At 42.5% G+C, this 27,205-nt stretch overlaps 2 long non-coding RNA genes across 2 annotated transcripts in view; one reads left to right on the forward strand and one right to left on the reverse strand.

Moving 5' to 3' along the window:
- Positions 1–2,872: 2,872 nt before the first annotated feature.
- Positions 2,873–27,205, forward strand: part of LOC123616549 (uncharacterized) — a 59,247-nt gene continuing 34,914 nt past the window's right edge. The window contains exons 1-2 of the long non-coding RNA XR_006724565.2: positions 2,873–3,126; positions 4,182–4,303. This is a non-coding gene — a long non-coding RNA (uncharacterized LOC123616549). The remainder of the gene's footprint in view (positions 3,127–4,181; positions 4,304–27,205) is intronic.
- LOC141574383 (uncharacterized) lies at positions 8,839–12,705 on the reverse strand. The gene is made up of 2 exons (XR_012501378.1): positions 12,362–12,705; positions 8,839–9,159 (listed from the first exon to the last, which is right to left on the reverse strand). It is a non-coding gene; the product is annotated as an uncharacterized LOC141574383 (long non-coding RNA).

Below are 27,205 nucleotides of genomic sequence, written 5' to 3' on the forward strand. Positions count from 1 at the left end.
AACTACCATCACCAAGGGACTTGAACACTCAGTGGACTGCAGATCCAGGCTCTGCTTAAGCTTTGTTACTGTTTCTTCATCAACTCAGAGTGAGAGGAAAAGTAAATCAAACGTTATGGTCCTTATCATTACCTCTTAATTCTAAAAATAACTTTGATCTCCTGCAGTGTGCTAGCTGGGGCTGGAGAAGCAGAAATAAGCGGGGCACATCCCTCCTCTCTAGTTGCTCGGAGTACAGTGAAGATGCATCTGCATGAAACCAGGGTGATAAACCAATTTAAAAAACGAGACACAGACAATCCAGAAAACATAGTCGATAAAACGCACAAGACAGCATCCCAGCAAGTATGGGAAGAAAGAGGGTCCAACCCAGGAACTAGAGAAGGAACATCATTCCCTGGAGACAGGAGGGAAAGAGGGAAGGATGAATAATTATGCAGCATGGATGACAGCAAGGTCACCAGTGTTTGTAATGGAACCATTTTGAGCCATGATGGATTTGACACCGTCATAGTGTCAGAAGCTTCCAAAATGGATGGCTTACATTAATGAAGACAAAAAGAAATAATTTAGAATCATTAGATTAAGGATTGTGGAGGGAAAGAACTTAATTATAGTTAGGAGTTATTTCTTTAGGTCATGCCCTCTAGATATAGTCTTCTTAAGGTTGATGATTATTACCTCTAAGGTTAAAATTTTTTATACAAATTCCACTGATTTTTAAAATATAATTCATTGTTTATATAATGGGATAAGGCAATGAGTTATTTAATTTATTCCCAAAATATAAGCATAAAGATGAAACCTGGGGAATGAACTAAAGAAATACAAACATCTAGGTCAAATGCCTTCTGTCACTAGATTTGCTAGTTTAATCACAAGTCAGTAAATTGGGTCTTCTAGGCTCGAGTTGTGTATTGACCCTAAGTCCCGTTCTGCAGACGTCCTGCAAATCCAATGAGACGTCAAAGTTAGAGCTGCTTTCGCTTGAGGGGCTCAAAGTCTTTGACCAGCTGGTCACAATTATGTTAGATTTTTAGCTTTTCTATCACCAGAATTAAGGTACCAGTAGACTCAATATTGAATAAACTATCAATGTTATTTAAAAAAAAAAAAGCCCTCCTTGGGGTTCACGTTGTAGAGGAAAAGCAAAGAATGTGGAGCCAGATTCAGAACCTGCCCTTGACTGTCTCACCAGTGAGAAGGGGACTCCTCGTGGTAACTCAGTTTATGTTCCATCTCTCACTCCTGTGACTTCTTTCTCTGTCCAGACTGCCAATTAGTTCAGAACTTCTGGTCCCTTCCAGGTATTCTAAAAGGTGTTTGCTCTTTTTCACTTAACATTTTAATTCAATATGAACATCAGCCAATGTCGGAGCAAAAAAAAAAAAAAAGTTTTAAAGGGAGATGCAAAATATAGAATCCCCACTGAGAGCTAGTTCTTCTCTTTTCTTCCTCAGATTTTCTGAGTATCAGGAGATCTTAAAAAATAGACTAGTGGGTGTTCCATGAGAGATTCTGGCCCAGCAATTTCCATCTCTGGCATCCTCGCCACCGTAGTTAGTTAGTGTCTACTCAGGAGTTTCTCTGCTACTGAGCAGATTGGATTTCAAAAAGTTGTTCACAAGTCCATTTGCTCATAAATATGTAGTGAAGCTACATAGTAACCAATGTGCATATAATAGAGCCCAACTTCCTGGGTTCATAGCCCAACTCTGCCATTTACTACCTGTGACCTGGCTACCTAACCTCCCTGTGCTGCAGTTTTCTCATCTTTAAGATGGAGAGGGGGGGTGATAATAATATCTCCTTAATGTGAGAAATATATAAATTCACTCATATACTCAGAATGGTACCTGACACATGAAAAATGTTCAATAATTGTCAACACTATCAGTTAGCTATAAAAAACCTACATTTCTTTAGAGAACGGTAAATACTGATGGCATCAGTTCCAACACTCCTTTTTATTTCAGATCTCTTAAAGGATGTTCCTATTTTGTCTATTCTCACTACATATAAAATTCATAAGAGGCTAGATCTTCAACTGCTAAGGAGATTTTAAAAATCTCTCTAATTTGGGATCCTGATATCTGAACAATGAAAGTGTATTTTTAATAAAACTTACTGGTTGTCATAGCAAAGTGGCATTAGATATTACAGGGGTTTTTTTAGCCCATTCTTTTTGGTTTTCTTTACCTTTCAAAAAAGGGAATGGACAGACTGGGAGTTCAAAATTTGTAGATACTGACAGGCCTATGCAGAATAGATAAACAAGATTATACTGTATAGCATGGGGAAATATATACAAGATCTTGTGCTAGCTTATAGCGAAAAAAAAATGTGACAATGAATCTATGTATGTTCATGTATAACTGAAAAATTGTGCTCTACACTGGAATTTGACACAACATTGTAAAATGACTATAACTCAATAAAAAAAAAAGTTTAAAAAAAAAGCAAAGCCCAGCAAATACACCTTAAGCCATGATTGACTGCAAAACTATAATGGCCACAGATGACTGCTAATAATGCCTGTTGGTAGGGACAGGGTTGATATGCATAGCTTTGTGTCTATAAAAATAAGTTGGAAGTTCATACATAGATGTTCTGTACTAAAATTGAGTTGGAAAATATATATTTGTCTAAAAAATATGTAGACTCTGTATATCACCAGTGCCCGGAGGAGTGCATGGCATAAATAGATACGCAATAAACAGCTGTTGTTGAATGAATGGATGGCAAGCACTTGGCGAGCACTCTTTGTATATTATTTCTAATACTTAAACAAAAAGAGGGTAGGATTATTAACTGCATTCTATAGATAAGGAAACTGAAACTCAGGCTGATTAAATAACCTGTCCAGGTGGCAGAGCCATGCCCTGAGCACCCAGCCATCCGACTCTAAAGGCTTCCTTTTCCACAGTTCCTGCAGCAGAGGGAAGAGGTACCCGTCTGAGGTGTCGTGCCAGAGAGATGGATCACGGTCAGTTAACAGAAGGCACCTGAATCCGTTTGAGTGAACGCTCCCAGGCCCCCATCAGTTCACAGAACGAAGCAGAAGCACAAGACACCGCATCCGAGCTGGAGTGAGAGGAAGAGCCCAAGTGCGCCGACCAACCCCAGGTAAGAGCTGGAAGGGCTGGCAGGAGAGGAGGGGACCCAGCCTAGACTTATTTGCAGCGAGATGAGGGAGGCGGAGCTTCTTTACTTTCATTGGATTTGTTTCTTTATTAATTAATGGCTTCTTCATTTTCCTGATTATGAAAGGAATAGATTCTCATTAAAAATTTGTTTCAGGCTAATTAGGAAAATATTTTCAAAACATTAAAATTGTCTCTGATTCCGCCACGTGGAGTTAATATTGTACTGTGTAACTGTCCACATTTTTTTCTGTGTGTGTGTGTATATACTTATTTTTTTTAATTGAAGTATAGTTGATTTACAATGTTGTTTTAATTTCTGGTGCACAGCATAGTGATTCAGTTTTATGTATAAATTCTTTTTCATTACAGGTTATTACAAGTTATTGAATATAGTTCCCTGTGCTGTACTTTTTTCATGCACACAGCAGGACCCCTTTGGAAAGCCCAGTGCTGCACCCCACAGACCTGCCTCTGTTTGTTGTAACAGCACAACAGAAGTTCAAACCTGCTTTCTGACACTCAGAGCTTCAATATTCATTTGTAAAATGAGAATAAGATCACAACTCCTCTACCTACCCCTGCCTAAGTACAAGTTAGGTATTTTTTATTTAAAATGAAATTACCTACATCCTTTGGGCTTTAGGGGGTGTTTTCTATTTCAAAATTAAGGTGCACAATTCTTACTACAGTCCTCCTCTGCTAATGTTGACACAGAAGTTATAAAAAGTGAAGCCAAACAATGAACAGGTATACTTATTTCAAAATATTATTTTAAATCCTTACCTGAAGACACACAAGCTCATGACTTATTAAAGGCTCACTGATAAAGACTTTGTGTGAAATTTGAGCTGTTGGAGATCCAACTGGAAATCATCTTTAGGTGTAAGGCTTTAGTATGTAGCATTCAGTATAAATCAAACCAGTCTTCGGATAAATACAGTAATGTGATTCTTCTTACTTTGTTTAAGTAAACATGCTTATTGTATTTCTCTGTCTGTCCTCTTTAATGACAGTGTTTTTGTTGAACTACAACAGGTGGCACTTATAAGTGTGCTGTCACACCCAGGGGAGGCATGGTAAAGCCAGCCGAGGAGGCGGACTGGCCGGAGGAGGAGGGCAGCTCCAGGCGCAGCATGTCAACCTGAGACACACAGGAGGTGAGCAGCCTGTTGTACGGTGTCTGATTTTCAAAAGGTGAAATGCTTTCTACATTCAGACTGCCCAAGTATAAATCTCCGATCCACACCTAACTAACCTGAAACTTTAAGTTGGTGTAAAATCAGGTCATAATAGCGCGGTGGTGAGCCTGAAGGAGCCAACAGCTGAAGAATTTACAATGGTAGCCAGGTATGGTCAATATTCAGCAGATCCTGGCTAGAAAGAGGATGAAATAATTTCCCTGCCCCTGTTTCGAATGAGCGTCATATGTTCCCAGTACTACAGAGAACGTAAAGAGAAAGTTCCTGCCGTGTATTGAGCATTGTCAACCAGGAGGTCGAGTCCTTTATTTATGCTGTATTATTTAATCCTGACAACAACTCTTAAGCTTTTGTTAACCCCATTCTTCAGATAAGAAAACTGAGACTCAGGTGAAATTTGTTCAGTATCACAACACCTGAAAAGTCCTTTCCCTAAAGAAAAAAAGAAAAAGGTGCATATATATCTGTTAAGTCCCTCACCCAACCTATGTGAGCCAAGTACATTCTATCTAAATCTTTATGACACCCAGTGTTGATGAGGGTGTACAGAAACAGAGACACAATTGCAAATATCTATCAAAAACATGTGATGTCTACGCCCTTTAACCCAACAGCTCTAATGGTAGGAATTTACGTTATCTATTGGAACAAATATGCCAAGTTGCAAAGTACCACGATAATTGTTACCACATTGTTTGTAACACCAAAATGTGATACCAAAATAAAAGTCTTTCTGCATGGAGCTAAACAAAGGTATACTGTACAAATAGTGAGATACCATGTAGCCTTTAAAGGAATGGGCTAGATAGAAAAGGTATCCAAGACATATATTTTGAGTGGGATTGTAATCATGTATCAGCTCTAAGTTCAATGGACAAAAAAAATCTTTATGAACGGAGACAACCAAAGGTTGTCAAAGAAAATGAGTCTTGATTTGTGTCTCAAATGAAAACTGAAATTATTTTGTCTAGGCTGAGGGAAAAGAGGAAGGACAAGGGAAGACTGCTGTGTAGTAGAAAGACCGCTGGTCTTAGAGTTCAGACTTTGGTTTTCACGTCAAAACCAAGGCAGGGTCTCCCAGAGCTTTTACACGGAAGCACCCAGACTGGCAGAGAAAAGATGCCTTCCCCAGGAGCATACAAGGTGGTGACTGGGAGGAGAAATTTCTTTTGAAGTCTCCAGTTTCCTACCTCTGACTCTGGCTGGTAGACACTATGTTTCTTCACTGAGAGTGACGAATTAGGAATGCTGGACTGAATTGACGAGAGCTGGTTCAGCATATCAGGTTCAGTGTATAATTTCTTTTTTCTTCCTTAGAGACAGTCTTTCAATGTCCCAGGCTCATTGAATAATTATAAGTACAAAAATATTAGAAAGTAAAAACTAAGAATCAAGAGCTATATTAGCAGATAGTTGAACTTGTTAAAGCCAGTGATTTTTAATTTCTTTTTTACTTGTTTATACATGGTTTTTACAAGGTGATTAATTTTTCATGAAATGAACTTTGGTAGGAGGCTTCCTCAGGAAGGGCCAACCGCTTCTCTAATTTATCTGATTTATAGTAGGATTCTGTGTTAAACACTATCTGAAAAATAAATTCATGGCTCATAAAGGAAAGGATTTAAAAAAACGCAGCTTGAGAGATGACCTAGTAATCTTTAGGCAAGGTCTCTACTCCATGAGCAGGTAACAACAGTAAATGGTAGGGTCTGGGGTCATTTGGGTCATTGAAGGCTCCAAAAGAGCTTTTCCCCCGAGATGTAACTGAGATTGAAAAAACACACAGTGCACATTTGCAACTAGCAAATGAACTATGGTTACTGATAAACACATGTATTAGCAAAGAACTTTCCAAGTACAGATTCTTAGTAAAATGCCTCAATGCCCTCATTAAGCCCACACCTAGGAAGGCAGCCTGGGGAAACGGAATGAACAGGGAGAGCACTGGAAAGGGAAGGGGCTCTGAAATCAGGCAGGCCTGAGTGTGACAAGCTACAGGACCTTAGCCTGAAGCTTAGTTACATAAGCATTCAACACCTAGCTTTCTCGACCCCATGACACCGAAAGCAAGAACCACTTCACGGGTCTGCTATGAGCATTTTCCATGATACAGTTATAGAGCCTGATACAGAATAGGTGTCAAAAAAATAGTAGTTATTATTAGACAAGTCACCTAAATCTGAGCCCAGTTTTCTTATCTATAAAAAGAAAGCAAAGATTCCTATGGGAGAATAAGTATGAAGAGGACTTCTTAGCTTTAAAATTTTCTAAAGAGTTAAGGTTATAATCAATAACTGGAAAACAATAAAGACACGAAGCATTCACTAGCACATGGTTTACGTAAACGTGTGTGGCTTCCACCTCCGAAAATACGGTAGGCTATATAATATGCAAACCATCCCAACAAAAAGCTCTTAAAATTTCTGGATTACATATGGCGAGGCTCTCAAATGTACAACTGAACTTGTATGAAAATAAGGGAATGCCCCCAGAGAGTCCTGCAGATAAGACTGCCCTGAAAGACACTTGCATTCTCTTTACCCATGGAAAAATCACATGAGAGCAGGAGACAGTTCCTTGAAGTGCACAAAGTGGAGGGAGGAATCTAAGAGCTTGCATAAAGCCAGGAACATTGAAATACCACCCTCAGGAAAGGAGAACAAGAAAAACATCTACCCACTGGAAAGGGGGACGTAACAACAACACTTGACATACTATCCAGGGCTCCTTGGAAAAAACCTCCTCTGAGAATTCATAACCCCAACCCGCCCTCATGTGGATGAAGGGTTCGTGTTTACACTATCTGTATATTCTCAGAAGCCCCAGGCTAAGAAATGAGTATAAAATAGTCCTAGATTATTAACAGAATCAAGCTTTTAGCAATTGCCAAGGCAAATCATATCTGGAGGGAGAAATACTCAAGGGAGGCTCCATAGGACTCCCACAGATTAAAGCCAAGCCAAACATGAGCTCAAAAGTGAAAATTATAAAGAGCATAAGTGATTAAGCCACCATGAGCAAGAGTCAGCAAGACAAAAAGAGCTCAACTGGATTCCTAAGAATTGAGACAATGCAATTATTGGTGAAATTATAAAAATGTGTTTTTAAATTTATTAATAAATTAAAGATAACAACTAAAACATGAGAAAATAAGAAAACTAACAAGAAACAAGCAATTTTGGAAAAATTTATCTCCTAGAAGGGAATAGTCTGATTAAATTTAAAGCTAAGTTAAAGAGCAGATTAAACACATCTGCAGGAAGAATTAGTCAACCAAGATAGATCTGAATTAAAAATCCAGAATTCAGCACAGAGAAGGAGATTAAAAATATGAAAGAGAAGGAAAACTCTATAATACTAGAATGTGAAGTTTCTTTCTATGCTCAGTTTCTTATAAAGGTAGTAATGCCTATTTTATAGGATTGGTGTCAAGATTACATGAGATACCAATCACCCAGTATAGGACTGGGCACACAATGGGCTCAAAAAGGTTTTATTCTCCTCCAGACGTCAAGCTACTCCAGGGAAGAAACCACGTTTCATTTGTATTATATATGTCCTATCATTAATAGATCTCTGACATGCAAAAGGTGCTCAATAGACGTTAACCTAAATGAACAGACCGTGTCTTCTCAGAAACATTTGTTTTTCAGAGGCACAGCATCTTAGAGGTCCAGAGGCTAGGGTAGTGATTCTAAAGTGAACTGTGACACGTGCATCCCTGTGGGGCTCATACCCAGCCAATCACGTCCCTTCTGCCACTGCAGGAGCCCTTGTCATTTGTCTCTGGGGAACACTCATCTGTCCTCTCCATGAATGATTTTCTCCTTGCTCCTTGGACTCCTGTCACTGTGTGCCACTTCTCATCTTCTCAGCTGCTCTCCTACTCCTCGCCTTGATTGTTCCGTCTTCCTCTACCGCTTTCCACCACACACCATATGGCTCTTCCTTCCCTGCCCTGAGTTCAGGGTTGCTCACCATCTACAAGCCTCACCAGGGCATCCTGGGCTCTCTGGGTCAGCTAACTCCCCCTCCTGCTAGCAGTCCTGCTCATCCCCAAGGAGACGAGTGATGCTAAGAGCCTTCCAGTAAACTCTCTTTGCCAGTTACCTTCAGTGAGCCCAGAGTGTGTTGAGCAGGTGGTGCTCTTCTAAACACAATCTAGGAAGCACACAAGGATCATGTGCTTTATCCTATAATATTGAGAAGCTTATAGGGCAGGTGCAGGAAAAAGCATGTTTACTCATTTTTTTTCAACTTTCTCCAGGATCAAATGAGGCAGCCACAGTGCAGTGGGTCAAGCATGATCTCTGGAGTCACGTGGACAAACATTTGTGTCCTTGCTCTGCATCTTCTGAGTAGTGTTTCTTAAGTTCTCTAAACCTTAGTTTCTTCATTTGTAAAAACTGAGATTACAATACCTATCGCGCAGTGGTGTTAGTTGATAACATACATATTTTTTATGTATCAATGCATGACAAATCAATTCAAAATTTAGTGGCTTAAAACAGCAATCATTGTTTATTAGATCTTGTGGGTTTTGTAGGTCAGGAATTTGGAAGCAGTTAAGCTGGGCTATTCATTCATCAGGATGCAGTCAGCCGGTGGCTAGAGCTATAGTCATTTTGGAGGCTTCTTCATTCACAGTTCTGGTGCTGGGGCTGGGAAGACAAATTGTAGGCGCTGGGGCAGCTGGGACTGCCTGGGCGTCTCCCCCCAGCCCCCTGGGGCCTTCCCACCTGGCCGTCCTGCATTTCTCCTGCAGGGTCCCTGGATTTCTTACACGGCAGATCAGGGCTTCAAAGGCAGGTGTCCTGAGAGAGAGAAACAGAGGCAGCTGTATCACCTTTACTATATCCAGCCCTGAAAGTCACACGGCGTCACTTCCACTGCCTTCTGTTCACTAGAAGTGAGTTGTTACTACCAGCCCATAATCAGTGGGAGAGGAATTAGACCCCTTCTCCTTTTGAAGGAATATCCAAAATTTGTGGATGTGCTTCAAAAGCACTGCATTATGTGAAATGCCTGGTCTTTGATAAGTGGTGGCAAGTTTTTCTTTTTTAATTGACGTGGAGTTGATTTACAATACTGTGTTAGTTTCAGGTGTACAGCATAGTGATTCAGGGGTTTTTTGTAGATTATATTCCATTATAGGTAATTATAAGATATTAGATATAATTCCCTATTCTAGACAGTAAATCCTTATTGCTTGTCTATTTTATGTATTGTAGTTTATATCTGTTAATCCCACACTCCTAATCTGTCCCTCCTCACCTCCCTGTACCCTCTGGTAACTGTAAGTTCATTTGCTATGTCTGTCAGTCTGTTTCTGTTTTGCACATAGATTCATTTGTATTATTTTTTAGGTTCCACATATAAGTGATATCATATAGTATTTGTCTTTCTCTGACTTTTTTCATCACACATCATCTTCTCTAGCATCAGCATTCATCCATGTTGAGGTAAATGGCAGTGATTCATTCTTTTTATGGCTGAGTAATATTCCATGGCACGCACGCGTGCTCGTGTGCACACACACACACACACACACATACAGCTTCTTATTAAGCCAATCATTTGTTGATGGCACTTGGGTTGTTTCCATGTCTTGGCTATTGTAGATAGTTCTGCTAGGAACATTCGGGTGCATATTTCTTTTCAAATTAGACTTTTCATTTTTTCCAGATATGTAGCCAGGAGTAGGATTGCTGGATCATCTGGTAGCTCTATTTTTAGCTCTTTAAGGAACTATCATACTGTTTTTCATAGTGGCTATACCAATTTACATTTCCACCAACCGTGTAGGATTCCCTTTTTTCCACTCCCTCTCCAGCATTTATTATTTGTAGACTTTCTGATGATGGCCTTTCTGACTGGTGTGAGGGGACGCCTCATTATAAGCTGTGGTGTGGAGTGAGTGGAGCCAGGGTATTCTTGCTGGGAGATGCACCGCTATGTGCTCCTGCACGTGCTGACAACGGCCGCCGCTGCCCTACCCAGATCACACCCCAGCCCCAACCCTCCCAGTCTGTTTCTCTGCATAGCTAGACCAGGTCTTTTCCCAGAATCCAGTTGACCCAGATCTCACACCAGGCTGTGATGTGGAGTGAGGGGGGCTGGAATGTTTGTCCCACTCAGATTGAGAAGGGTGGGGAGGCAGTAGCCACCAGTGCAAGGTTCTCTCTGCCCCGATTGTTGGCAAGCCAACATGCGTGCCCTCCTTGCAAGCAGACTCTAGGCTTCTCCAGCCCTTCTGTCTGCCCCAGGGTTCTCCAAGCAACCAAGGAGACTTGTCTCCTCCATGCAGGACCCCAGGACTAGGCTGCCCACATTGTGGCTCAACCTGCTTGCTCTCCGTGGTGAGAGTTCACCTGTGCAGACCTCTTCCTTTCAGATCCCGCCCAGAGGTGCAGGTCTTGACCCAATGCCTTTTTGCCCTTTTCCCTGGTTATGTGGTGATCTTTCTTGTAGCTTTGGTTGTGTAGGAATTCTGCCAGTTTCCAGTTAGTTTCACATGAGAGTTGTTCCACATGTAGATGTATTTTTTAATCTGTTTTTAGGGGGAGGTAAGTTCCACATTCTCCTACTCTGCCATCTTGATCCACCTCTCTGTTATTTTTTTAAATGTATCTGATGACTTAAAAAAATAAAACAGAAGAATGTCTCTGCCCCCTACCCCCTACCATTCTTATCTTCACTCCCCATGAACACACTCATCCTGTGAGGAGGTGAAAGCTTTTATCAATTTAGGCAAAAGATGAAACAGAAGAATAAAAAGGAGAAGCAAAAATTAAAATAGTTGACATTTATTGATCACTTGCTATATGTCAAGTCTGGTGTCAAATGCCTTATATACATTATATACATTATTTTAATCCTTGGAAAAACCCCATAAGATTCTATCATTAGTTAACCTCTTTTGTGGTGAAGAACTCTAAAGTCTACAAATGTTAAGTGAATTGTCCAGACTCAGCCAGCCAGAAAGACACAGCAGGAATGGAAGCCACTGGGCTGACCTGAAGGCCTGTGTGTCCAACCACCATGCCCACTACCTGGGTAATCTCAGCTGGGAGAATCAGCCGAGAACCTTTGAACTAATTTTTCCATCCTTTGGTTAATGTAATTTGAGAGGTAAGGCCATCTGAGAGGGCAGATGGAACACAGCCATTGAGTTCAAGAGGTTCTTGAACCCAGAAAGCGAAAGGCCAGGTTGTTGCTGACAGAGCGGAGCGAGCAGAGGCCCCATGCAGACAGCTAGGCAGCAGGGGGCTGGCATGGAGGCCCTGGAAACGATCTCCACCAGTAATTCAGGGGCTTCCCCACAGCCTTTCCTCCAGGGTGTGGAAAACACCCACTTGGGGTTGACTGATGATCTGAGAATTTGTTGGGTAATTGAACAGGAAGAGGTAATTACTTGGGGACTGAGGAAAATCTTATCAGATTCAGTCCTCCTGGCCGGGCCATGGGTGGGGTGCCAAGGGGATAGATCCCAGACCTGTGAGTCCCAGGCACAAGAGCACTTCCTGGCCTACACCCTCCACCCAGGCGCACGGAAGTTGTCACACAAGAAAAGATGGACTGTGTCCTCCCGGGTGGCTTACGAGAACTTGAGCGGCACCTTGGGCAGTGGGCCGTCCTCAGGTCCACACCCCTGCCTCCCCCAGCAGCTCCTTCTGTAGGTGCCTTCTGAGATCTGCTGCTGGATTTCCAGGGCCCTGTCTTCCATTTGTTCCTCTCCATTCCTGTCTAAACTCTCAAAGCACGTTCCTCTCTCCTACAGAATGGCCTTCAAAGTATCCCTGATGCAATCTCTTCAAAATCAGTCATTCAAAAAATATTTATGAAGATTAGACTGTGTGCCATACATAGTTACAGGCACTGAGAACCCAGCAGGGAACGGGAGGAGCAAGGTCCCCGGCTTCCCCCAGCTGCGATTGTAGGGGACTTTCACAGAAACAGGGTTTAAACTTCACCAAAGGAGCTTCTCTGGGTGGGAGGGATACAGGAAGAACTTACGCCAAATCGTGCCCAGCGATCTGGCCCTTCACATCTGATTGAAGTGGCAGCCTGTCACAGTCGGTGAAGCGCGGGGAAGTGGGACACTGAGCGACAGCCTGGGGCAAAGCACCTGGATTCTCGGCCTTGATGACTCAACTCTTTCAAGAGAGGCCTGTGCAGCCTGGGAATTCACCGACCCAGACCTTATCTGGGGCAGGAATGTGGTTGGTTTTTCTCACCACCACCTGCCTGGAGCTTCTAGGCTGAGGATTCCCAGGAAGGGAAAGTTGCTACATTAACCCGTGTACCTACTCCCTTTTGCTTTAACCTCTTCTGTGTTTGTGACAATAATCCATGGGCCTTTTCAGCTCCCGTCCACTTACTCCTTCTGAAAGCAGACGCTCTGCCCTTTGGCATCGTGTAGAACACACTGCCAGCGGTCACTTCAGTGTCACCTTACACTGAAAATTTGCATGGAAGAAGTCAATGTGGTGAACTGTAAGTAGGTAAAATATTAATATTATGCAAAGAAAAGACATTAGGGACAGAATGAAAATGTCACCTGAATTTAAAAGTTAAAGACAGAAGAGATCAAATAAATTTCAGCTTTTGGGCTGTCAGGACTCTGCTTTGCGCCACCCCCAAGCCCCTAGTCCTACAGGGGACTCCTGCTCCCTCCCCCTCCCCCCTCCCCCTAATCCCGTCCCCCTAGCCCCACTTCGTGGACTGGTTTGAAAGGCTCTGGTACGAGGCTGCCCTCTGAGGTACCTCTGCCTCACTGATACTTTCTCCCAAACGCTCTCCAAGCAGAAAGATAAACGTGGGCACCAAAGAGGCAGCTTCATTCAGCCGTTAGCAGGCTTTTATAACAAGCACACCCAACCAGACGTGGCCCTGAGCAACAGGACAAATGAGTCTGTCTCACAATACGAGCTTCCAAAGCGGAGAAGTTCCACCGTTACATAAAGGAGCAGCTCCAAGATGTCACTAAGGACCCAGGTTCTTTCTGTTTCCTCTCTGCCTTCCTCAGCTTGTGGGTGTTTGTTCTCACGGTATCCGGGTAACTGCTACATTTCCCAGCACTGTCTACTCACACAGTGACAGGGAGGCAGGAAAAGAGGGAGCATTCCTACCCTGTATCATCATTTAAAGAATGAGAAAAACATTTCCCTGTAGGTTCCCCCACCCTAGCAGATTTCTCCTCACATCACACTGGATGAAATTACAGCGCAAAATTACAGACAAAAGGAACGGGGTTACTGTGACTGGATTATCTAATCCATACTCTCCCGCCTCCTGGGGCTAGGTGGGAACCTCTCTTCCTCTGAAGAGTATGGTCACCGATACCTGAACCAAAACAGGGTTCCGTCAGCACGGAGGCAGCCAACAGAGCGGGTAAATCAGCACTTCCATCGCCCATCATCTACCATCACAGATAGCCCCGTGGGGAAAGTGGGATGATTAATCAGAGAAAAATAAATGTCACCTGGCTTTCTGTTCCTGAGATGAAAGAGTTCCATTACTTTTTTTTAATTTAATTTTTTTTCACTTTTTTTTAAATTGAGGTATAGTCATCTCAAACTCCCAATTTATCCCTTCGCACCCCCTTCCCCTTGGTAACCATAAGTTTGTTTTCTATGTCTGTGAGTCTGTTTCTGTTTTATAAGTAAGTTCATTTGTCTTTTTTTTTTTTATATATTCCACATATGAGTGATATCATTTGGTATTTTTTTCTCTTTCTGGCTTACTTCACTTAGAATGACATTCTCCAGGGCCATCCATGTTTCTGCAAATGGCATTATTTTATTCTTTTTTATGGCTGAGTAGTATTCCATTGTATAAATATACCACAACTGCTTTATCCAGTCATCTGTCGATGGACATTTAGGTTGCTTGCATGTCTTAGCTATTGTAAATAGTGCTGCTATGAACATTGAGGTGCAGGTGTCTTTTTGAGTTAAGGTTCCTCCTGGATATATGCCCAGGAGTGGGATTCCTGGGTCATAGGGTAAGTCTATTTTTAGTCTTTTGAGGAATCTCCATACTGTTTTCCATAACGGCTGTACCAAACTGCATTCCCACCAGCAGTGTAGGAGGATTCCCTTTTCTCCACAGCCTCCCCAGCATTTATCGTTTGTGGACTTTTGAATGATATGGCCATTCTGACTGGTGTGAGGTGATACCTCATTGTAGTTTTGATTTGCATTTCTCTGAACATTTTGTTTTTAATCACACATATTAAGCAACACTTCAGCAGGCAAGCCCACCAGACTGTTTTCCAAACCTGAAAAGTTTTGTCAGCTTGGAAGAAAGGAACATGCCAAGGTCAACTGAAGCCTGACCTCTTCCATGGAACAGGTTATGAAAGGGTCCACCTACTGTCTAGGGCACACAGTTGGATGACAGAGTCATTTGGAACTGCCGCCAGAAGCACAGTCCATGAAAGCTGGATTTCTTGGTCATCCACCCTCCTAGATGTCACCCATCTCACTGCAGGGAGAAGAAAATGGAAGGGCAAGCAGGGAAAGGGCATGCCCAAGGTCAGATAACCAGAGCCCTGTGAATCCCATACAAATAGAAGGATAAGAGGGGGTGATAGGGAGGAGGAAATTGGAGGAGACCTTCCTGAGCATAAACATTCCTCAAAACATACAGAAAGTAGACATAACTAATCTTGAAGTTGAATAAATCTGGAGCTGGGTCATCTTCTGTAGCTTATATGGACAAGTTGTCAGACACTAGAGGAAGAAGCAAAAAGAGCATTTATGATGCAGTTAAAAATAGATGTGATGTCAGATTGTAACAGATGAATGTGGGTTTAAGCTGGAGAAAGAGAAAAGGCCTCTGTTCCTGGTTCACATTCTCCATGGACACAGACGGTGCTGCCCACATATCACACAGGCTCTATGAACTTCCTTTTAGAGGTCCTGTCCTTCATCGTAAGAAGATTAAAATGCACCTTTATCACATGTTAAACAATTGATATACAACTCGTCTTGAGTTAGGTTGTGTTACTTGAGTGTTACTTAATTACTTGCATGTGTTACTTGAGTTACTCAAATGTCCACATTCACTTCCTTTTTCCTATACTGCAGTCTTCATGCTTTGAGGTTACATTTTTTTCCCCACGTCTTGCATGGAAAAGTTCTAAACACTAGGCCCTGTGCCTACAGCATCAAATGAGTAAAATGAGAAACCATGGATCTTCAGACCCTGGACCTCCATGTAGAGGAGTGGTGGGAGTTAGGCTGAGCTGAGTTGAAGACAGCCACTACCCTTGTCACCTACCTTAGTGGTATGTGTGACAGGACTCATTCACATATGTATAGTACTTTGTGGCTTACGCAGTTCTTTCATGGATTTAATCTCATTTGATTCTCTCTAACAGCCTAGTATATAGACACTAAATTAATTCTGTTGATCAGGAAACTTTGGTTGAAAGGGGTTAACTTGTTTAGCATCACACAACTAATACATGAAAGAACCCAGATTCAAAGAGTCGTCTTGACACCCAACTGTGGGTCTTGGATCCCAGCTTCAGTTTCTTGTAGATAGCTATCTCCTGAGTCTTCTCCTGGGCAAAGGGAAAGGCTAGTTGACTCCACTTCTCCTGGAATCTGAAACTAGTTGGAGTGAGACATCATTGGCTGGAGTTTCTCAGGTAAAACTTGTTCATTTGAGTAAGAATAAGATCAAATGTCTTTCTCAAGATGACAAGTCCAGACTCTGAATTCTACCATGTCAGCCTACAACCTCAGAGGCATCTAAGCCTGAACAACCAGGTTTTCTCTACACAAGCTCCATGTATCCCTATTCTTCTTCCTAATCTCTGATTAGTAATAAAAAGGGGCAGTAGGACGTTGGGGACAGGCCCCCATCCCTATGAGAAAACTACAGTGATTGTTCCCATTGGACTTTCAAAGTTTGGGAAATAACCATGGCAGCCAGGATTCCCAGTGTTTACACAAGTTTACCACCAAGTGGTAAAAGCATGCAGTGGACAATGAAAGGACATCCCAGTTAGCTGCTCTATTCCAGATGTCTGGAATAATCCTGTGGGAAAGACTAACAGCAGGTGAGGAGAATCTGAACATTCTTGCTTACCTGTTGGCTTGGCTAAGCCTCACTAATGAAGTGTAAGTGAGTCCTCCAAACCCTCATCCCTGGACCACTTTGAATTCTGTGTGAGATGTGTCAACGAGAAACCCCAAACGGAGGCGATACGTGCGGTGGTTCTGACGTACTCTTTCCACCATCCCTACTATAGTATCTTTTAAAGCCCTTGAGGGCAGGGACCACTTATATGTTTTTTGCAGCCAGTGTAGCATCTACCACAGGTGCTAAGCATGGAGTCATTGCTCAATAAATGTGTATTTATTTTTGACTCTGTCTCACTCCGCCTGTACCACCAGAGGAAGTCCAGTGGGAAGTGAGTCACCTAAAGATGTCACAATGACTCCACTCAGGACTTCCTTTTTTTTTTATATAATTCTTATTTTTTATTGACATGTAGTCCATTTACAATGTTAGTTTCATGTGTACAGCAAAGCAATTCAGTTATACGTATTTTTTCAGATTATTTTCTATTACAGCTCATTATAAGAAATTGAATATAGTTCCCTGTGCTCTACAATAGGTCCTTGATGTTTATCTATTTTATATACAGTAATGTGTATCTATTAATCCCAAACTCCTAGTCTATCCATCTCCCTCTCCCCCACTGATAAACACTTTGTTTTCTATAGGACTTCCTTTTAAAACATTCTTACTTCGAATTCTTCTCTGAAGGTCATTTCATTATATTAATAGTGCTAATACTGGAATTATAAACCCCGTATGTAACAACATAATTTATAGCCGGGCAGAGTCCTTTCAAAAGCCCAGAGGTTTCAAAGTAAACCAAATGCTCCTCCCTCGTTACTCTCCACTCAGGCATTCTTTCCGTCACTCCAGAAGTGAAGTTACCTCGTTTCTAGCAAGAGGAGGAGGAAATGTCATTACATGTTGCCTTCCTGTGACTTCTCATTGCACTTGATATGAAGTGCAAAATCCTTCCCACGGCTCCTGCCCACTTCTTCAGCCTCATTTCCTAGTGCTCTCCTGCCTCTCAACATTCCAGCCACAGGAGCCATCTTAATTTCCAGAACACTCAAGTCTCTTTTTACCACAGTGTCTCAAAGTAAAGTGTTTCCTCTGCCTGGAAAGATTTTCCAGGACTGATTTCTCAAGCCTCAGGTCTTCTTTTAAACGTGACCTCCTTCCTTGACCATAGAAGCACAGTAGGTTTGCCCCCTCACCCATCGTCTTTGTCATATTATCTATATTTTATCCTTTGCAGCACTCACTTGAATTTATAATTGAATATTTTGTTTCCTTCCTGGTCTCTCTCAGTAGACTGAAAACCCCTGAGAGCACAGACCATGTTAATCTTGTTCTTGACTGTGTCTCCAGTGCCTCACACAGAGCTTCAAACCAAATAGGGCCTCAACAAACTCTTGTTGAATGAATGAATGAATGAATGGGGTAGATGCTTTGAGAGAATGTATCCCTTGCTTTCTGAATCTCCTTCCTGTTTGTCCATCTCAGGTCCTTCCCAGAGGCCGAGGAACATTTTCTTCTAATCAGAGGACTCTATAAACATCTAGGGGTACAGATAAGTTAGTTTTGGGGTGTGTGTGTGTGTAGTGAGGTAGGGGTAGGGAGTTAATTTGTTTCTGCCAGCAGAATAAGGTGTGAAAATGTACCAGGAATGAGGGAAAATGTACAGAATGCAGGCTGCGCATCACGGTGAATTCAAGAGTCCAGTTCCTGGGGCAGAAATTCATCCTTCCTCATCTTAGAGCTGTCCATGGTTTAGTATGTGACAGATTGTAACCCCCAGCAGATGTAGGTCATATGCTGCTGAAAGGGAAAACTGTTTCCTTTTCTACTCACAGATGACTTCTGAACTCCAAATGTATGGGGGTTCTTCCCTACACCAAGTAATTCTCCAACATTGGCTGGGGGTGGGGGGTGTCCCACAGTTTAACTCAATTCTGAGACTATCTACCCAGAGATAGTGTCAGATCCCACTGATTAAGGACTCCGTCCTGCAGGACGCCAGTCACAGGTCTCACCCTGTGCTCTAACTGACCCACCCACCCCCACCCCACAACCCTAGAAAGGCTGACAGAGTTCAGGAAAACAGTGTGCTGTTACTGACTGATCACGGTATGAAGAGATATCTAGGATGAGGTCCAGAAGGGCTCCTAGCTCAGGAGTTTTGGTCCTCGTGGTGCCTGGGTTGTCCACCCTCCCTGCACGTGGATGTGTTCTTGCTCAGCAACATGGAAACTCTCTGAATCTCGTGCTTAGGGATTCTCATGGAGGCTTTATTACATTCGTATGGTTGATTAAATTATTGGCCAGTGGTGACTGATTCAACATCCAGACCGTCTCCTCTCTGCAAAGGTGGAGAAGGGGCTAAAACTGCCAAGCCTCGAATCACATGGTTGCTTCTGGCAACCAGCTCCTAGGGCATGGTTCCTAGAGGCTTTCCCCAAATCACCTCATTGACAAATTCAGGTGTGGTTGAAAGAAGCCTGTGGTGAAAAACAAAACACTCTCTTTTCACCTTTGTCACTCCTATCACATGAGAAATTCCAAGCGTTTTAGAAACTGTGCCAGGAAATGGGATGAAGACCAAATATACACTTCTTAATAGAAATCACAATATCACCGCCACCCCAAGGTAAGACTGATAATGGGTGGTGTCATTTTAAAAGATGACCTAGGATCAGGAGGGACGTACTGGGTCCCCTAAGAGGGGAAGATAATGCAGACCAGAAACTGCCTTCCCTCCACTTTTCAGTCTACCTACAGGTCCATGGGAGGTGAGCCTGAAGTAGGATGCCAAACAGCCCTTCTCTCATTCACTGGCTGTTGTGGACGGCCTTAATTAGATTACGTACTTAGGGAGATTTACCTCATGGTTCAATCATAATCTTCCAGGGGATTCTAACTCCAGGTGTCCCAGAACTAAATGTCCTCAATAAAACCTCAGTTCAGCTCAGCGCATGTGGGTGGAAGAAAGCTGCTGTTCTCCTACAGTTTTCTATCTTGACTTCTCTGTTTTCCACTGTGGAAGGCACGACTGTGTGCCAGTGACACCACTGTGGCAGTTCTGGCGGAACGTGGAGGGAATTTAGTCCCGGAGTGGGCTAGCAACTCATTTGTTACCATATCTCCTCTGCCTAAAGAGCCTAGTTCTTCCATATCTAGATCTAGTATAGGTAAAATTGAGACATTGTTAGATTCTTCATTCATCTCTTATCTACTATACGAACTCTGTGATCTTGGGAAAGTTACGTTGCCTGCCTCAGTCTCCTCGTCTCTAAAATGGGGATAATATTAGTATCTACCTCACAGAATTAACCAATAAATGAGCTATTTTATAAAAAGCACATAGGAACATTCAATAATAATGAACACTTCATAAATGTTAGTTAATATGACTCCTATTACTGGGTCATTACCATTGCACCTTTAACTCCTGGGAGGGAAGGAACTGAACTTACTCGTTCCTGTGTCCCAGGGACCTGACTCAGCATTTGACATGCTGAAGTGCTCACCAAATATGTGTTGACTTGAATGAAACTCCCCCAGCACTTGTCATCTGCACCATTCAGATGCTTGCTTTCTACCGAGTTGCTTGCTCTGACTTTCAGTGTACAAATCATATACCTGAAAGGAGCTGTTTTCTGGGAGTATCTCCTTTACTACTGTCTGCCCCACACTATCTGGTTCAGAGGAGGAGCTTGATGGCTCTTCCCAGACTTACAGTGCTACATTTCTTAACCCTGATAACAAGGAAATCCCGTGGAATATTTGGGAGAGCAGCCAGTCTGCACGCATTTCACTCCAGTGATACCACAATCCATCTTTCTCAGGTACCTCACACGATGCCTCACCTGTACCACATGCTCCGTAACTGTCAAGCTGATACATTTATTCGTGTTTGAAACTCCAACACAGGGCTCTCCGATCACTCCCCCATGTCTGATGTACGCTTATCAGCAAGGCCCTGCACCTTGCTCCAGAGCTCCCACCCCACTCCACGCCCACCACCACGTACTCTCCATCCCTTGCCAGAGATTCATCTCAGTCTCAACTTGGCAATTTGAGGTCACATTTTGAAGTCATGTTTGTGCAAAAATAGCCACAAGCAGTTAGTGCACACTTGGCTGGAATCCCTTCTTGGTGCACAGAGAGGTACCAACAAGGAGTTCCGCCTCCTGTCAGATGGGAGAAAACCCTTCTTTGCTGTCTTTTGAATGTATTCTATTTTTGAATCAGCTCCAGCTTCAGAATTAGTTTTCCCACCAGTACCAGGTCTTTGAAGAGTATCAGCAGAGAAGCTTCCTTAGGAGACAGGCCCGCCAGAGCCACCCATCCAACCCCTTTATCATCACATGGGAGAGAGGAAGGAGCTTTTTGCCTCGACTTCCCCAGCCAACATCAACTTCCCCTTTGTAAACAAAGGCTATGTAAGATGCTTTGGACAGCTGAGGATAGGAGATCCAACTACAAGCGGCTAAAAATCATAAGGATGTTGATTATTTCATATCACATGAAGCCTGGAGGTAGGACAGTTTCAGAGTGGGTCGGTTCATTGACATGGAGACATCATAGATCTAGCTTAGCTTTTCTGCAACTTGCCCCCACAGTTCCCAGATATGCTGTAGAACAGCCCTCAGACCCTGTTAACAATCTTCAGAGACAGAAAAAAGATGCCCCATCTTGTGTCCCTCCATCAGATGGCCCTCGTGTCTCACTGGCCAGAATGAGCACAACCTAGCCACACTTAAACAATCACTAGGCAAAGCAAGGCCACTACCACTGGCCCAGACCAGTGAGGTCCCCTCTTCTGTGGTTAGGCAGAGTCTAAGCTCCTAAAAAGGAGGACAGGACCCTTCAAAGGAGGGCAACCCAAATCAAGGCGTGATAGCAAGGCAGAGAGAAGGAAGGAGCTCCCTGGCAGGCAACCAACAGTGTCTGCAACAGAGCAGGTTGGCCCTGTTGCCCTCTCTAGGAAGGAAATGAGTAAAATTATCCTAATGTTATGCCTGGGGAAATCAAACTATTATAAGACCAGGATCCTCCTTACTCGGAGCTGCAATCTGGTTGAAGAGATAAAGATTTCCAAAAGCGGAGCGGCTCCACCATTATTATCTGTGTGGGATGAAACAGTCGCACCGAAATCTTCTAGTCTGCAAAATACCAAAGGAGGCGCCCAGGGGCACGAAAACAGCATCTCCTTATAGTGCCTGCTGTGTCGCATGGTTCAGTGGTACACACATCGTGGTTCCAGATAAATTGCTAGACTGGAATGGTGCTATCTGGCCTCAGTTTCAGTCTCTGTTACAAAATTGACCAATGCCTCCCTCTGAAGAGTACAATGCTATTTTTCATGGTCAAAAAAATACAATTCACAGCTTTAGCAGAGCCTCCCTGTGGGGGGTCATAAAGGTTCTTTTAGAAAAACTTGAAATCTTATAATCCTTATTTTAAAAAAAATAGTAGTTTTACAAAGAGAAATAGGTTAAGAACCCATTTGATCCTGAAGACATGACTGCAAGTTTTCCCCTCAAAGATTTATATCAAGCATGAAATTTGATGATCCAAGTTGCTGCATCACTGATCACTCATTATCTGTTCACTGGACTGTAGGTTGGCCAGTCTCACTCCTATTCATACTCTCTGAAATCTGGCAAGCCCGCAGGTACTGAAAGCCCAGAACCCAATTTCGGTATCTCAGAAGGGCCAAAGAGAACCCAAGGGTACAGCCTTCCAGGAGGCTCCTCTGATCCCTCTGCCTTCTCCCTCCCCCGAGGTCCTCTCCGCGGGGCCCTTCCCCTCAGCACAGCAGGCCTCTCCCCAGCTCCTGGGCCCTCCACCCAGGACCGGTGCAAATCCACCCTCAGCCACGAACCACCCACCCCACCCACATTATCACATCTCTTCCTTCTCTGACTCTGCTTCTCTCCAGAGAGGGCTGGAATGTGCTCTGGGCTCCGGCCACAGAAGCAGATTTCCTCTGGAAAAGAAGTGAGTCAGGAAACACAGAGTTAAGTTCTGACAAAGACTCCCCTGAGGAAACAGCCAGGAGTTTTCAGTGGGCGGGGCCAGTTAGCGAAGGCGTGGTCACTTGTCTAAGAGAGGGCGGCTCCTACCCGTCGGAAGGAGTTGGCTAGAAGCAGATGGATAAGCTGAGTTAATTTACAGGACTGAGTTTCAGATGTTCCTGCCAGACGGGATTATATGTCCCCAAGCAGGTGTCCTTCTCCTGTGACTTTTTTTCAGGGAGAAGTGGAAATACCCATCCACAGTCAGGAACCGGGGATTAAGATGAAAGAAGAGAGGAAGCATCACATAGGGTTTAAAATTTAAGCAAACTCCCAAGGTTCAAATTCCTGCTCCACCGCTTCCTGACTCCATGGTTGGGTGCGTTCCTCTCTCTCAGCACACATCCACTTAGCTCTGAAATGGGAACAGTAGTCGATACCTCCCCAGACTATTCGGTGGAACCAAGTAAGGTCATAAAGCTTGCAGAATAACAGGGGGAGGAGGTCGTGGGTAGCATTGCCAACTGCAGCAGGCACGTGGGGAGTTAGTCATAAGTGGATGGCCCGGCGGAGGAATACAGCGTGGTGAGTGAGACCTGTGACCCAGGGCTTAGCTCGGCAGTCCTGTGCGGTGGACAGGAGGAAGCAGAGCTGTCGGTGAGGGAGCTGGAGGCCAGATCAGAGGTCCCTGTGGGGTGGAGGAATGTTGGGTGGAGCCAGCTTTAGACAAGGACTAGCGATGGAGCAGGAGAGCGTGGGAAAACAACCTCGTGGTCCTGAAGTTCCCCTCCTTGCTTAGCTGAGCGCAGCCCCTTGATAAAAGTAAGCTAATGCTTCTCCCACCAGAAGGAGTCAAGTTAACTTCATCTCAGAAGCAGTCTTCCCTAGGAACTGTTACATTTGGAATCGCAGCAACGAAACCATCCCAGACACGCCCAGGGCAGCAGCCCAAGGCACACAGCTCGCTGCAGTGGGAGAGCCCGCTATTGCGAAAAGCAGGTTGAGAAGGAGGAGCCCCTCCGAGTTAGGTCAACAGCCAGGCCCAGAGTCAGAGCCCTTCCAGCCAAGGGAGACCTTTCCGAAAGACGCTTCCTGGCCTGCCCAGCATCAGTGGTGTGGTTGGTGGTCCCTCAGACTGAAAGACAGACAGACCCAAGAAGGTCCACTTTTATCTTGGGGAGGTGCGTGCCAGAAATGTCAAGAGAAAGGCGAAGGGTGTTCTTCCCCTATTAAGAGAATATTCACATAGGCCTGAGTGTCTGTAAAAGTTAGCTGTCAGCAAAATGATGGTTATTCAAGAAGAGGTTACAGTGAAGGCATTTATTAAGGTGAAATATTCAAATTTGAACCTCATTATAAGCCTGCAGAAAAACACTTTCTAGACGGATTAAGGATTTATGTTTAGAAAAAGAAAGAGAAAGAAGGAGAAGCAACTACAACAGCAGAAGAAGCATACACAAGCTGGAAGACGATGGAAATGTGCATTTGACTTCCCGTGGGTAGAGTGGCAGTATCAAACATGGCCACAGATTTTATGATTCCTCTCCCAAAAGGCCACTGAATCTGGGCAGGCTTGAAATGCTTTGACTGATAGAGGACTTGACATCCAAGGCTGTGTCGTAAAAAGGCCTCATGGCTTCTGCTTTGTTTGCTGGGACACCTCCTTCTGGAGTTCTGAGGTGCTATGTGAGAATTCTAATTGCTCCAACACTGCCATGTGAGACAGTGCAGGTGGATGCAGTCAGGGGACACTCCCTGCTGAACCCAGCCTTCCAGCCACCCCCACAAGGCTCCGGCCATGTGAGTGACACCATCATGGATTCTTTTAATCAGCCAGCTGGTGAACACGGAAAGACTTCTCTCTATATCACACAGAGCAGAAAAATCACCCTCAGAGCCCGCCCAAATCCCTGACCTACAAACACTGTAAAAATTTTTTTTAAAAAGGTCATTGTTTTAAGCCACTAAGTTTTAGTGTCATTAGTTACACAGTAGTAAATAAATGAAATGTGTAGAGAAGGACCTTCTAAGCATGAAAGCTTGGCAGAAATGAAGAAAAAAAAGGAAGAAGAATGGCAAATTTGAAACTGTAAACTGCTCTGTCTCAATTACCATCATATACGAAATTAAAAGACAATGACAAATTGGGAAAATAGCCTCGTAACACAACTAACACACCATTAAGAGGAAAATTACAATAAAAAATGCAAATAATAAAAAGCAGTTATCAGAAGAAATTAAAAAGGCAAAAAGGAGAAGAGCTGTTTAACACTATTAGTAATAAATGCAAATTAAATGACGGTAAGATACATTTTTTGCCTTCAAATTCACAAAGATTTTTTTTTTGATGATAATAGTCGGTGCCTGCAAGACTTGAGTGAGGCAATAATCTTCCAATCTGGTGGTGGGAATGTAAATTGGTAGTCTTTCTGGAGAGCATGAGTTCAGAAGTCTCCAATACCCTTTGCTCAAGTATTTCTCTCTTTTTTGTATATATATATATATATATATATATTTTTTTTTTATTGAAGTATAGTCAGTTTACAATGTTGTGTCAATTTCTGGTGTACAGCACAATGCTTCAGTCATACATGAACATGCATATATTTGTTTTCATATTCTTTTTCACCATAAGTTACTACAAGATAGTGAATATAGTTCCCTGTGCTATACAGTATAAACTTGTTGTTTGCCTATTTTATATATATTAGTTACTATCTGCAAATCTCAAACTCCCAATTTATCCTTCCCACCCCCTTTTCCCCCTGGTAACCATAAGTTTGTTTTCTATGTCTGTGAGTCTATCTCTGTTTTGTAAATAAGTTCATTTGTCTTTTTTTTAGATTCCACATGTAAGTGATATTATATATTTTTCTTTCTCTTTCTGGCTTACTTCACTTCGAATGACAATCTCCAGGTCCATCCACGGTGCTGCAAGTGGCATTATTTTATTCTTTTTTTATGGTTGCAACCCATATTTATATTGTATAATGTATTCCATTGTATAAATATACCATGACTTCTTTATCCAGTCATCTGTTGATGGATTTTAGGTTGCTTCTATGTCTTGGCTATTGTAAATAGTGCTGCTATGAACATTGGGGTGCATGTATCTTTTTGAATTAGAGTTCCCTTCAGATATATGCCCAGGAGGGGGATTGCTGGATCATAGGGTAAGTCTATTTTTAGTTTTTTGAGGAATCTCCATACTGATTTACATGACGGCTGCACCAAACTACATTCCCACCAATAGTGTAGGAGGGTTTTGTCCACAGCCTCTCCAGCATTTATCAATCATGGCCATTCTGACTGGTGTGAGGTAATACCTCATTGTAGTTTTGATTTGCATTTCTCTGATAATTAGTTTTATTGAGTATTTTTTCATGTGCCTATCGGCCATTTGTATGTCTTCATTTGAGAATTACTTGTTTATTGTAGAAATTGAAACATGTGGTCAAGCATTCTCATCACAGCACTATTTTTTTTAATTTTGTTTTTTATTGAAGTGTAGTTGATTTACAATGTTACTTTCAGGTGTACAGCAAAGTAATTCAGTTATATATATATTATATATATATAATATATATATATACATATACTTTTTTTAAAGATTCTTTTTCATTATATGTTATTAAAGAAATTGAATATACTTCCCTGTGCAACAGTAGGACCTTGTTGTTTATCTATTTTATATATAGTAATGAATATATGTTAATCCCAAGCTTCTAATTTATCCCTTCCCTGCCCTTTCCTCTTTGGTAACCGTAGTTTGTTTTCTATGTCCATGAGCCTATTTTTGGTTTGTAAATAAGATTTGTATCAGTTTTCTTAGATTCCACACATAAGTTATATCATACGATATTTGTCTTTCTCTGTCTGAGTTACTTCACTTAATATGATAATCACTAGGTCCATCCATGTTGCTGCAAATATCATTATTTCATTTTTAATGGCTGAGTAATATTCCATTTTATACACACACACACACACACACACACACACACACACACACACACACCACATCTTCTTTATCCAGTCATCTGTTGATGGACATTTAGGTTGTTTCCATGTCTTGGCTACTGTAAATAGTGCTGCTATGAACACTGGGGTGCATGTATCTTTTTGAATTAAAGTTTTCCCTGGATTTATGCCCAGAAGTGAGACTGACCACAGCACTATGTATAATAGTGAGAAATAATAAACACTAAACCATTTAACAATCAGAGAACTATTCCTAAATTTCCAATAATTGAATACAATGGAGTTATCAAAAATCATATGTTCCAAAATGTTCAATGACCAGGAAATACATTTATAATAGAATTAAAGTGAAGGGGAAAAGGTAGGTAAAAGCATACAAAAAGAATGGCTGCAATTTTATTTACATAGGTGGATGGATAGAGAGATAAAAAGACTGAATGGAAACACTCAACAATACTGACAGTGGTCTCTGGATGAAAGATTTAGGGAAGTATTATTCCGTTCTTTCTCCTTGTCTGAAGTTTTCTAATTTTCCAACACAAAACTGTATTAAAATAATTTCATAATCAGAAAAAAAACATTCTTCTTTTAAAGGTAATTAGAGGGAAAATTCCAAAACAGTTACCTCTAGCAAACACAGGAAATTTCAAGTACTAAGAGGTCTTCTCAGAAACCAGGAGCTCTCCCTCCCTGCTGTGTTCTATGTTTTGGAGGCACCTGATTCTAGGCCATGCCCCATGGATCCCCAAACTCCAAAGTTATCTTCTACCATCCCTCC

This window comes from Camelus bactrianus, chromosome 21, assembly GCF_048773025.1.
Source record: "Camelus bactrianus isolate YW-2024 breed Bactrian camel chromosome 21, ASM4877302v1, whole genome shotgun sequence".
Lineage (NCBI taxonomy): Eukaryota > Metazoa > Chordata > Mammalia > Artiodactyla > Camelidae > Camelus > Camelus bactrianus.